The sequence below is a fragment of the Danio aesculapii genome, chromosome 25 (assembly GCF_903798145.1).
Source record: "Danio aesculapii chromosome 25, fDanAes4.1, whole genome shotgun sequence".
In the NCBI taxonomy this organism is placed as follows: domain Eukaryota; kingdom Metazoa; phylum Chordata; class Actinopteri; order Cypriniformes; family Danionidae; genus Danio; species Danio aesculapii.
The window spans coordinates 1,551,198-1,563,524 of NC_079459.1; the positions used below are offsets into that span (position 1 = coordinate 1,551,198).

The 12,327-nt window shown below is 39.3% G+C and overlaps 1 protein-coding gene across 1 annotated transcript in view; it reads left to right on the forward strand.

Annotated features, from left to right (window-relative positions):
* kif21a (kinesin family member 21A) overlaps positions 1–12,327 on the forward strand; it is a 71,932-nt gene that overhangs the window by 3,590 nt on the left and 56,015 nt on the right. The gene's annotated exons all lie outside the window — the stretch shown is intronic.

A 12,327-nucleotide genomic window follows, 5' to 3' on the forward strand; every position in this document is an offset into this window, starting at 1 on the left:
TCTTCTTTTGTGTTCAGCGAAAGGAAGAAACTCAGATTTAAAACAAGGGTGAGTAAATGATGACGGAATTTTCATGTTTGTTTGAACTGTCCCTTTAAATGGATAGTTCACCCAAAAATGCAAATTACTTTTAGTTTACTTCCACTTATTATTTACTTCAGTGGTTACAAACTTATATGGTTTAAAAGACAACAAAAGAAGATATTTTGAAGAATGTTTGAAACAGGTAACCATTGACCTTCAGAGTATTTGTTTTCTCCTACTATGGAAGTCAATGGTTACCTGTTTTCAACATTCTTCAAAATATCTTCTTTTGTGTTCAACGGAAGAAAGAAAGTCAAACAGATTTAAAACAAGGGTGAGTAAGTAATGACTAAAATTTCATTTAAAAAATACAAACGACTCATTATTTACTTGTTTATATTATTTGATATTAAATTATTTATTATTTACTTATTATTATTATTATTATTTATTAAAATATTTACTTTAATCGTTACAATCTGTTATGAGGTTTTAAATGTTTGTTGAACATTAAATAAGACATTTTAAAGAAACCTGTAGGAAAAAAAATGCTATGGAAGTCAATGGTTACCGGTTTTCAACATTCTTCAAAACATCTCCTTTTGTGTTCAACGGAAGAAAAGCACAGATTTGAAACAAGACACTGAAACAATCAGTGATGACAGAGTTTTCATTTTCTGTGTGAACTGTCCCTTTTAGAGCTGCGTTATTTCCGTCTGTGTGTGTTTTGAAAGTGTGTGTGGTTGTGTTTGGTTTTGGCTGTGGATGCCTGACAGATTTAGCTGTATTTATGTATCTCTGTGCAGTGACTGTGAGTGGAGACGCTGCTGTTTGTGATGCACAGTAGATGATGATGACGTGCACTTTTTGATGACCCAGACAGTGAATCAGCAACTGTTGTCTGACAAAATTAAATCAAAAACTCTCGCATGTTCTTCCTCCGCACTGTTATCCAGTTAGTTTCTTCTCATTTCACTGTAATAAAGAAGAAATCAATATTTATTAGACTTGTACAGTATAGTATGTTTAATGTCAAAAGAAATGCAGCATAAATGTTGAAGACAAATGTATTATCTGTCATATATTCATTCATTTTCCTTCGGCTTAGTCCCTTATTCATCAGGGGTCGCCACAGTGGAATGAACCACTAACTATACCAGCAGTACATTATACTTCGCAAGATATTAGTATTCAGCTTAAAGTGCGTTTTTTAAAGGCTTAATTATGTTAATTAGGCAAGTTTGTAGCCAATTGAAGACCCCCTTAAATGTTTCACGCTTTGTTATATTGCAGCCATTTACTAAAATCAGTTAAGTAGATTTTTGTCGTCGTTAATGTGCACACAGCACCCCATAATGACGGAAAACACAGAATTGTTGACAATTTTGCAGAGTTATTACAAAAGAAAAACTGAAATATCACATGGTCCTGAGTATTCAGACTATACCTGTCAACATTGGGATGTGAAAATAAGGGATATGCCCACCATAATAATGGATTCAACCCCCCACCCCAAAAACACACCAAGATCGACATCTTTAGATATTATTATTATTAATTATATTTATATGTCTGTTCAAACACGCACCCAAAACCCAGACTTTCACTCCGCTTGAGATCGCGTGTGCAGAATCCGTTTGGGAAACAGCGTCTGTTGATCACTATGGAGCGCGTCAGCTGACAGTCACGCACCGCTATATGACCGTTTTGAGGATTGCATATGAAGGGGAGACGGCACCTGTAAGGAAAAGGAAAGGGAATCACGCCGTTTTTATATTTATTTCAATGTGTTTCCATGCTTGAACAAAGCGAAAGCACATAACAGACTCACATTTAAGAGCAAGGGTGGCCCCTGGTGGTTTTATATATATATATATATATATATATATATATATATATATATATATATATATATATAAATAAATATATATAGACACATATATATATGTGTGTGTGTGTATATATATATATATATATATATATGTGTGTGTGTATATATATATATATATATATATATATATATATATATATATATATATATATATATATATATATATATATATATATATATATATATATATATATATGTGTGTGTTTATGTGTGTGTGTGTGTGTGTATATATATATTTATGCGTGTATATATATATATTTATGCGTGTATATATATATATATATATATATATATATATATATATATATATATATATATATATATATATATATATATATATATATATATAAAATATATAGCAACAACAAAAACAAGAAAGCTGCACCTCTGCCTGTGTCCATGAGGCTTCAATAAGTATGCAAAAATGAATCAAGACAGACATAAATAAATAATAAACCAATTGAATAAATAAATACTATTTAATATATATATATATCTATATGAGAAATATAGAAGAAAATAGTTATACATTTTATTGTATATAAATGTAATGTCTATGTATCTGTATATAAAGGTGCTTTTCTCAAACCTAAACAAAATGAAATTATTTGAAATCTAAATATTATATTTAAAGTGGATATTTTGCGTTAGTTTATCGAAAACTGAACAGTCAGGAAGGAAATAATAAACAATCAAAAGACTTTTATAGTGTTACGATGGATTTCCGCTTCAGTTCCACACTGTTTTTATTATATTATTACTTTTATATTCCTCTGTGAATCCATTATCCACTGTTTAATAATCATAATTTTGACATTTTCTGGTCATCAAGTCAAGATGTGATCATGTGACACTGAAGACTGGAGTATAGATGCTGAAAATCTGCCTTTTCGTCACAGGAATACCTGACGTTTTACAGTATATTCACATACAACACAGTGATCTTAAATATTTCACATATTTGTGTTTTTGTCTGTGTGTGTGGTGCACATTCTTGAGCCGTTCTGCATGTGTACGTGTCTCCGTCTGCGGCAGGAACCCAAACGCTGCTCTGTAATATAGTTTGTCTGGACGGTACGTGTGGTAAATCCGCCACATTCACCACACCCAGTCGCAAACTTCACATGTCTCTTCATATCTATGCTTCTGTTGATCAGTTTCAACATTACGTGAGGCATGAAATGATGAAAATACTGTAGTCTTTGTAGTAAATACTAAACCATACTATAGTAAAGTCATTCCCTTTAAGGTTTTGCGAGTTCAGTTCAAGGATGTGTTCTTGATATTGAGGACGCATCGATGCAGATTTGAGCACCGAACTCGCTCTAGAAGTCCCAGAAGTCATTGCGACTTGAGGTGGTTAAATAGATGTATTATTAAAGTTCAGAGATATCACTTATTTGTCTCTGGAGTGTCCCTAAATGAGACGGTGAAAGTAAACATGGACATGAACATCTTAAAGAGCCCATATTATGGGTTTTTGAAAATGCCCTTCCATGTAGTGTGTACCACAGCTCTAAGTGAAGTGAAATATCCAGCTAAGGCTTAAATCTGTAAGTGTACAGTGTTTAAAACTATTGATTCATCTATAAAAGAGTCGACTCATAGTGCTTCAAACGAGTCGCCTTGATAACGAGTCATTAGGTGTTTCGCGATGACGCAGCCACGAAACACAAGCCTTGCCAGTAGTTACGCGCGCAAACCAGGGAGATTTGAAACCTGCGGCCCCGCCCACTAACACAGAAAAAACACTAGACACACACACACAGACGCCGCCGGTCGAATGAAGTCACGCTGTGCTCAGATGGATAATATTGACAGTCTCTACCCAAAGATGAGTTGTTAACCTGGTACAGTACACGCGGTTACTCTTTATATTCTCTTATCACATGTAAGCCACGTTAAAAACGCGACGCGTGCCGCTTTGTTTACGGATTTAACGTTAAAGGCTTTTGTGAGCTCGCGTTCCACTGCCGTTTGTCGTTGCTATGGCGATCGATCGTAAGCTAGGAGACAGGAGACTCGTGTCACTTTCCCTAGTTCTTCTGAGGAGCGTTGTGTGTGTGTGTGTGTGTGTGTGTGTGTGTGTGTGTGTGTGTGTGTGTGTGTGAGAGAGAGAGAGAGAGACAGAGAGACTCGCGTCGCTTTCCCTAGTTCTTCTGAGGAGCGTTGTGTGTGTGTGTGAGAGAGAGAGAGAGAGAGAGAGAGAGAGAGAGACTCGCGTCGCTTTCCCTAGTTCTTCTGAGGAGCGTTGTGTGTGTGTGTGAGGGAGAGAGAGGGAGAGGGAGAGAGAGAGACTCGCGTCGATCTCCCCAGTTCTTCTGAGGAGGGTTGTGTGTGTGTGTGAAAAAAGCCTTACACTATGAAGCGCGTGTGCACTGTGACTACTTTTATATAGTTGATTACCAGCTGGGCATTTCACTCTGTCTCGTGCTGAAGCCTGTCACTGTCGACCAATCGCAGCAGGCTGTCATCGGTCCAATCAGCGCAGATTAGCTTCGCGCTGAGGAGGGGGTTGGGAACAAATGTATCGCTGAACGATTCATATGGGAGTCGTTGGGATAATTAGGTAAAAATAAATGCAGGTTATAAGACCATCAAAGTGTTTTATGACCTTGCATGCATATTAGACTGTTGTTGGAGACCCTTACAACCTAAACATGACCCTATTTCATGTATAATATGGGCTCTTTAATAAATGATTGAAGACATTAATGGTGTTTATTTGCTGAAATTCATATTCAAATGTTTTTATTTGTATTGTGCAACGTCTATTTGTAAAGTCTTTATGCTTATTATGTATTGTGAACATGGAAAAACAATAAATCGCTGTATGAATGCTGTAATGTTTAAATATTTTGTGATTAAAGATGCGTGAAGGTCATGTGACCATCAGGAAGAACGCAGCATCTCATTTCTCACAGGACGCGTTCTCTGTCCTCGGGGTCTCCCGAGTTCGTTCTTCCGAGTTGATGTGGCAAGACCGGTCTCCACAAGAACGCAAGTCCATTCTCTGCGTTCTTGGAATTGAGAAACAGACAAAGCCTTGCCTAAGTACCCTTATCAGACCCCCTAGTGGTTCGCGATTCATCAGGCTCGTTGCTCGTCTCCGATACTAAGCCGACTAATCACAGAGCTTGCGTTACGCGTCGGTGCGATGAGTAGTTCCTTTTTTTGAGAGGTGCGTGTCAGAGTTGGCGTCAGCCACAGCGAGGGCTGTGCGACCGCGCAAAACATAACGCGTTAGGTTGACGCAGATGTAACAATCAGCCTTTACCATAACCCAATGTTGGGTCAGATATGGACAAACCCAACCGTTAGGTTAAAAAAAGTATGTTAAATTTAATTGAAAATAAAGAACACCAAGATTTGTTTCTTCACAGTTTACCCAATGGGCTACGACAAGTTTATTATACGAGTTTATTAAACCTGTAGTAAAAACTGTGTATACTAAAGATATAAACTACAGTATTTATTACAGTTCATCAGATCATGATTGTTTACGGTCTTGTGAAGCGCTTTGAAATGTGCTTTTTTGTTTTTCGATGTTCGACGTAATCTCAACCGAAACATGAAGAGAGGGCGGGGCATAGTGTAGCTCCTCCCCTATTTATAAAACAGCCAATAGTGTTTTGTTTTGATCGCAGCTCTGCCAGTGAGAGCGCTTGAGCTCAAGAGCATCAAATAAAAAGCAAATGAGAAGAAGGGGGCGGGGCATGTCAGACACTAGAGAGCATTTGATTGGTTAGGATTTGATGAGAAACTGAAGTATGAGGTGACGTAAACAAACCGCTGATCCATTTAGGAGGAAGCGACGAACGACAAGCTTTACATGTTTATATCAGGTTTATATCTTCTAAATGTGAATTTTGTCACTGTTTTGGAGCGCACTAGCTTATAGATATCCTTTAAACTAACAGTACTGATACTAACATCTATAAAACTTTATTTTATATTAACAAAGAGCAGTAGAACACTTGACTATGCTGTGGTTCAGAAACGCTGCAGATTGTACTCTGAGGGAAACGCTGGCCGCTTGTGTGTGTACTGTACTTGCTGTCAGATCTATGTATATCTGGAGCACATAAAGCCAGATGTCCTCATAAACTGCTTCTAAATGTGTTTCAGCCGGATGCAATATGATGATGAGTTACTCTAATAGTCTGAGGTTCGTTTCCTAAAACCAGCGTTAGTCAGCTAAAACAAGTTACGTTGTTCGTTACAAACATGCGCTGTAAAAATATCTGTAAATTAGCAGTTTTCTGTATTTTCTGATTCATGTTTTTATTTTTCCCCATTTATTTTGAGTCCTTATCATTTTATTATTATGATTATTATTATTTTGAGTCGTTTGTTCATCACATGACAGCATGTAAAGAGAGAGATGAATGGATGCTGCAACTTTACAATCTTTGAGGCTTTATCTGATCATTTAACTGCAACTACAGCGAAATAAATCGAATGCTAACAGCTTGTGAAGCATTACTGTGGTCTGATTTTGCGCAAACAAATGTAATTGTGTTTATGTGGAGAATGAGTTTTCAAAAAAACTTGTAATATATGACTTATATTTCTGTTCTTCATATTACTTCATACAGTATATTCCAAAAATCTCACATCAGGATACTAGTAATCTCATATCCTGATAATGATATACACTCACCGGCCACTTTATTAGGTACACCTGTCCAACTGCTTGTTAATTTCTAATCAGCCAATCACATGGCAGCAACTCAATGCATTTAGGCATGTAGACATGGTCAAGACAATCTGCTGCAGTTCAAACTGAGCATCAGAATGGGGAAGAATTTAAGTGACTTTGAACGTGGCATGGTTGTTGGTGCCAGACGGGCTGCTCTGAGTATTTCAGAAACTGCTGATCTACTGGGATTTTCACGCACAACCATCTCTAGGGTTTACAGAGAATGGTCCGACAAAGAGGAAATATCCAGTGAGCGGCAGTTCTGTGGGCGCAAATGCCTTGTTGATGCCAGAGGTCAGAGGAGAATGGCCAGACTGGTTCCAGCTGATAGAAAGGCAACAGTAACTCAAAACTCAAAGTGATGCTATCAGGTCAATATGGAGCAAAATCTCTGATGAATATTTCCAGTACCTTGTTGAATCTATGACATGAAGGATTAAGGCAGTTCTGAACCCAAACCCAGTACAAGTAAGGTATACCTAATAAAGTGGCCAGTGAGTTTATATCAAAATATACTACTATTTCTATAGCACTAGATATAGCATTTCTGTAAACACAAGCGTTGTATTTTATTATTAAATACAAACTTTATGATATTTAAACATTTTATGGAAGAAAAGGCATTAATCTGTTATTAATATTATTTTTATTATTATATTAATTTGAGCAGGAACTCAAGAGAGAGAGCTCTGAACTCAGAGACATGAGGAATTAAGGTTAAACAGCAGCAGATCAGTAGTGGCCTACATTCAGTCACGGCAAAGGAAAACCTCTCTCACACACACACACACACATACAGTACACACGTGCACACACAGCCAAATCCAGCTAAATCTCCTGGTCTTCTTCTCTCAGTGTGCTCATCATATTATTATTATTTTTAATATTATATTATATTATTTCTAACTTTGGGCGGTACGGTGGCTCAGTGGGTAGCACAATCACCTCACAGCAAGAAGGTCGCTGGATCAAGTCCCGACTGGTTCAGTTGGCGTTTCTATGTGGAGTTTGCATGTTCTCACCGTGTTGGCGTGGGTTTCCTCCGGGTGCTCCGGTTCAGAGTCCAAAACACATGTGGTATTGGGGAACTTTGTAAAACAAAAATTGTTTGTGGTGTATGGGTGTTTTCCAGTACTGGGTTGCAGCTGGAAGGGCATCCGCTGTGTCAAACATATGCCGGAATAGTTGGCGGTTCATTCCGCTGTGGCGACCCCTTATGAATAAAGGGACTAAGCCAAAGGAAAATGAATAAATGAATATTATACTCTTATATATTTAACTTGTTCATCTCTAAAGCATTAGATTTTCTTATTTTTCAAAGGAAAGATGATCTAAGCTGCTCAGAAACGCTGCCGAGGGTTGTGAAAGTCTAAGGAGATCAATCTTTAATGATTTATACAGTCTGCATGAAGCTGCCGCAGGGACATGAGGACGACAGGCAGAGACCTGTTTATCAGACGTCCAGTTTCACGAAGGAGATGTGAACGACACTCATTCTGTGCTCAGTAATTGCAGGATTAATATTGAAGTGTTTTAACGGTCATTGAGTGTCAGGAGCTTGTCTGTGTATTCCTGAAGGAATGCATGTGATATTAATGCTAGAAAGAGGAAGGTTTGACTGATTAAAGGGTGGATGTTGCTTCCTTAGTTAGACCATATCACATTTGACTCACTGTTAGTTCATTCATTCATTTTCTTTTCGGCTTAGTCCCTTTATTAATCTGGGGTCACCACAGTGGAATGAACCGCCAACTTATCCAGCACATGTTTTACGCAGCAGATGCCCTTCCAGCTGCAACCCAGTACTGGGAAAACTGTTAATACATCTTTAGTGTTATTATTATAACTAGGCTAGTCAGTGAACAAAGAGATTTCGAACTCTGACCCCTGCAAGACATCGTCTCTTCATCATTGGACAGCGCTGGAATATCCTGTCCATTCGTTTAAAGGCGCATTTAGTGAAAATCTGCATATGCCGAGGCATTTGAGTTATTTAAAGGTTAATATTACTAATTTTGTGACTCTACAGCATCGATGTTCATTAATTCATTCATTTTCCTTCAGCTTAGTGTTTGATTTATCAGAGGTCGCCACAGCGGAATGAACCGCCAACTTTTCCAGCATATGCAGCGGATGCCCTTCCAGCTGCAACCCATCACATCAGACAATTTAGTCATCAATTCCCCTGTACCACATGTGTTTGGACTGTGGGGGAAACCGGAGCACCTGGAGGAAACCCACGCCAACATGGGGAGAACATGCAAACTCCACACAGAAATGCCAACTGACCCAGTCAGGACTTGAACCAGCGACCTTCTTGGTATGAGGCCACAGTGCTAACCACTGAGCCATCGTGCCGCCACATCAACGTTCCTGTTTTGCAGACTTTTATTAGCATATTTTTAGCATGAATTAGCATGAATTAGCATGTTGTTAGCATGATTCTAGTATGAATTAGCATGTTACTAGCGTGTTACTAGCATGAATTAGCATGTTTCTAGCATATATTAGCATGTTGTTAGCATGATTCTAGCATGAATTAGCATATAACTACATGATTCGAGCATGAATTAGCATGCTACTAGCATGATATTAGCATGTTACTAGCATGAATCAGCTTGTTTCTAGCATGAATTAGCATGTTACTAGCATAGATTAGCATGTTACTAGCGGGAGTTAACATGTTGTTAGCATGATTCTAGCATGAATTAGCATGTAACTACATGATTCGAGCATGAATTAGCATGTTACTAGCATGATATTAGCATGTTACTAGCATGATTCTAGCATGAATCAGCTTGTTTCTAGCATGAATTAGCATGTTACTAGCATAGATTAGCATGTTACTAGCATGAGTTAACATGTTGTTAGCATGATTCTAGCATGAATTAGCATGTAACTAGCATGATATTAGCATGTTACTAGCATGATTCTAGCATGAATCAGCTTGTTTCTAGCATGAATTAGCATGTTACTAGCATAGATTAGCATGTTACTAGTGTGAGTTAACATGTTGTTAGCATGATTCTAGCATGAATTAGCATGTAACTAGCATGATTCTAGCATGAATTGGCATGTTACTAGCATGATTCTAGCGTGAATCAGCTTGTTTCTAGCATGAATTAGCATGTTACTAGCATAGATTAGCATGTTACTAGCATGAGTTAACATGTTGTTAGCATGATTCTAGCATGGATTAGCATGTTACTAGCATGATATTAGCATGTTACTAGCATGATTCTAGCGTGAATCAGCTTGTTTCTAGCATGAATTAGCATGTTGCTAGATGAATTGTTCAGCACAAAACTAGCAATGCGAGCTAACAAACTCAGCATGGTCAGTTTTGATTTCATGTGTACTTATTTGCCGCCACATGCAGAAGTTAGCGGTTCAGCTGTATCTGACCGGCTGTAACCCGCCGTCTGCTCTCTCACCCACATATATGAGCCTCTCAGTGTTCTGTGCTGGGCAGATCCAGTGTCAAGCACACACAATACTGTCTCTGTGCCTCTGTCAGGGAATTGTGCTCTGAACAAAAGCGTCTCTCACACACACTGCAAGGGAAAGCTCCGCCCCTGCTGTCAGCTGCAGCACACACACACACACACACTCTCACTCTTTAAGAGGTGTTTATTAAGAATGGCATCATTTTGACTGCTGTTTTGCAGTTTGAACAAACCTCTGAAGTAAACTGAGCTCCAGCTTCATTTATAAAGCACATTTACATTCAACCATATCCCCTCACAGGATTTCCAGCAGCAAAGGCACATCAGCCTACCGCTCTGTCCAAGATTCTGCAAACATCTGATAAACAAATCGCTTATAAACCGACAAACTGACAGCTGAACAGTGCAGTGGCTTTACTTTATATCCACAGAAAAGAAAGACAGGCCACACGGTGGCTCAGTGGTTAGCACTGTCGCCTCACAGCAAGAAGGTCGCTGGTTCGAGTCCAGGCTGGGTCAGTTGGTGTGGGTTTCCTCCGGGTGCTCCGGTTTCCCCCACAGTCCAAACACATGCACTATAGGGGAATTAGATAAGCTAAATTGGAGTGTATGGGTGTTTCCCAGTACTGGGTTGCAGCTGGAAGGGAATCCGCTGCGTTAAACATATGCTGGATAAGTTGGCGGTTCATTCCGCTGTGGCGACCCCAGACATAGTTTTGCATCACATTGAATTTCCAACCATGTCTAACGTTAACAGGTTTCAGAGAATTTCCTAAATATTTTTACAAGTCGGTCAAATTTACTAACGTTTTTGTGTGTTGCAATTAATTTTGCAAACATTTTTGCTGGTTACAGTTCAATTCCTCTTTATTTCTCTAGCGCTTTTACAATGTAGATCAGGGGTCACCAATCTTGGTCCTGGAGGGCCGGTGTCCCTCCAGAGTTTAGCTCCATCTTGCCTCAAAACACCTGCCTGGGTGTTTCAAGTATACCTAGTAAGACCTTGATTAGCTCGTTCAGGTGTGTTTGATTAGGGTTGGAGCTAAAATCTGCTGGACACCGGCCCTCCAGGAACAAGTTTGGTGACCCCTGATGTAGATCGTTTCAAAGCAGCTTCACATGGAAGTTCTGGTAAATGTAAACGGTGTCGGTTCAGTGTTCAGAGTTGAAGTTCAGTTCAGTGTGGTTTAATTTTCACTGCTGAGAGTCCAAACACTGAAGAGCAAATCCATCGATGCGCAGCTCTATAGATCCTGAACCATGCAAGCTAGAGGCGACAGCGGAGAGGGAAAAAAACTTCACTAAAGGTGGAAGTGAAGAAAAGAAACCTTGAGAGAAACCAGGCTCAGTTGGGCACGACTATTTTAATTTCTCCGCTGGCCAAACGTCTTGTGCAGAGCTGCAGTCTCAGCGGCGGAGGCTGGAAGCTGGCCTCAGCGAAGACTCGTCTGTCTCTGGAGCGTCACAGGAATCAGTCTCATGTTCTCCACTCCTCCATGACCACCACAGTAGCTGCTCAGGATACGGCCTGGTCCAGGATTATGGAAACCTTGGGATCATCTCGTCGTTGGTCTTGGATCGAATCAGTGACTCTGCATAATCTAAGAGCCTCGGGATGAGTATCCCCAGGTGGAAATGGAGAATGAAGAGAATAATTAGCGTAGCTGATGTTCACAGTGTATATCAACAAGATGCAGAACCTGTGTGGAAGCCCGCTAAGTGGTGCACTAAGTGTATGCTTTACTGAACAGATAGGTCTTTAATCTAGTTTTGAATTGGGAGAGAGTGTCTGAGCCTCGGACACTATCAGGAAGGCTATTCCAGAGTTTAGGAGCTATAAACGAGAAGGCTCGACCTCCTTTACTCGACTTAGCTATTCTGGGTACTACCAGAAGCCCTGAGTTTTGAGATCTTAAAGAGCGAGTTGGATTTGAACAAAGACATGTGGTACAGGTGAATTGGGTAAGCTAAATTGTCTGTAGTGTATGAGTGTGACTGAGGGTGTATGGGTGTTTCCCAGAGATGGGTTGCAGCTGGAAGGGCATCCGCTGCGTAAAACGTGTGCTGGATAAGTTGGCGGTTCATTCCGCTGTGGCGACTCCGGATTAATAAAGGGAGTAAGCCGAAAATGAATGAATGAATGAATGTTTCTAATATGTAAACAGATTACAATACATCATAGATACAGTGAAAATGTGTAAAGCAAAAACAACAGTGGAAGAAATGTGCAGATTAATGAATTTCACTAACATTTTTACTGGTCA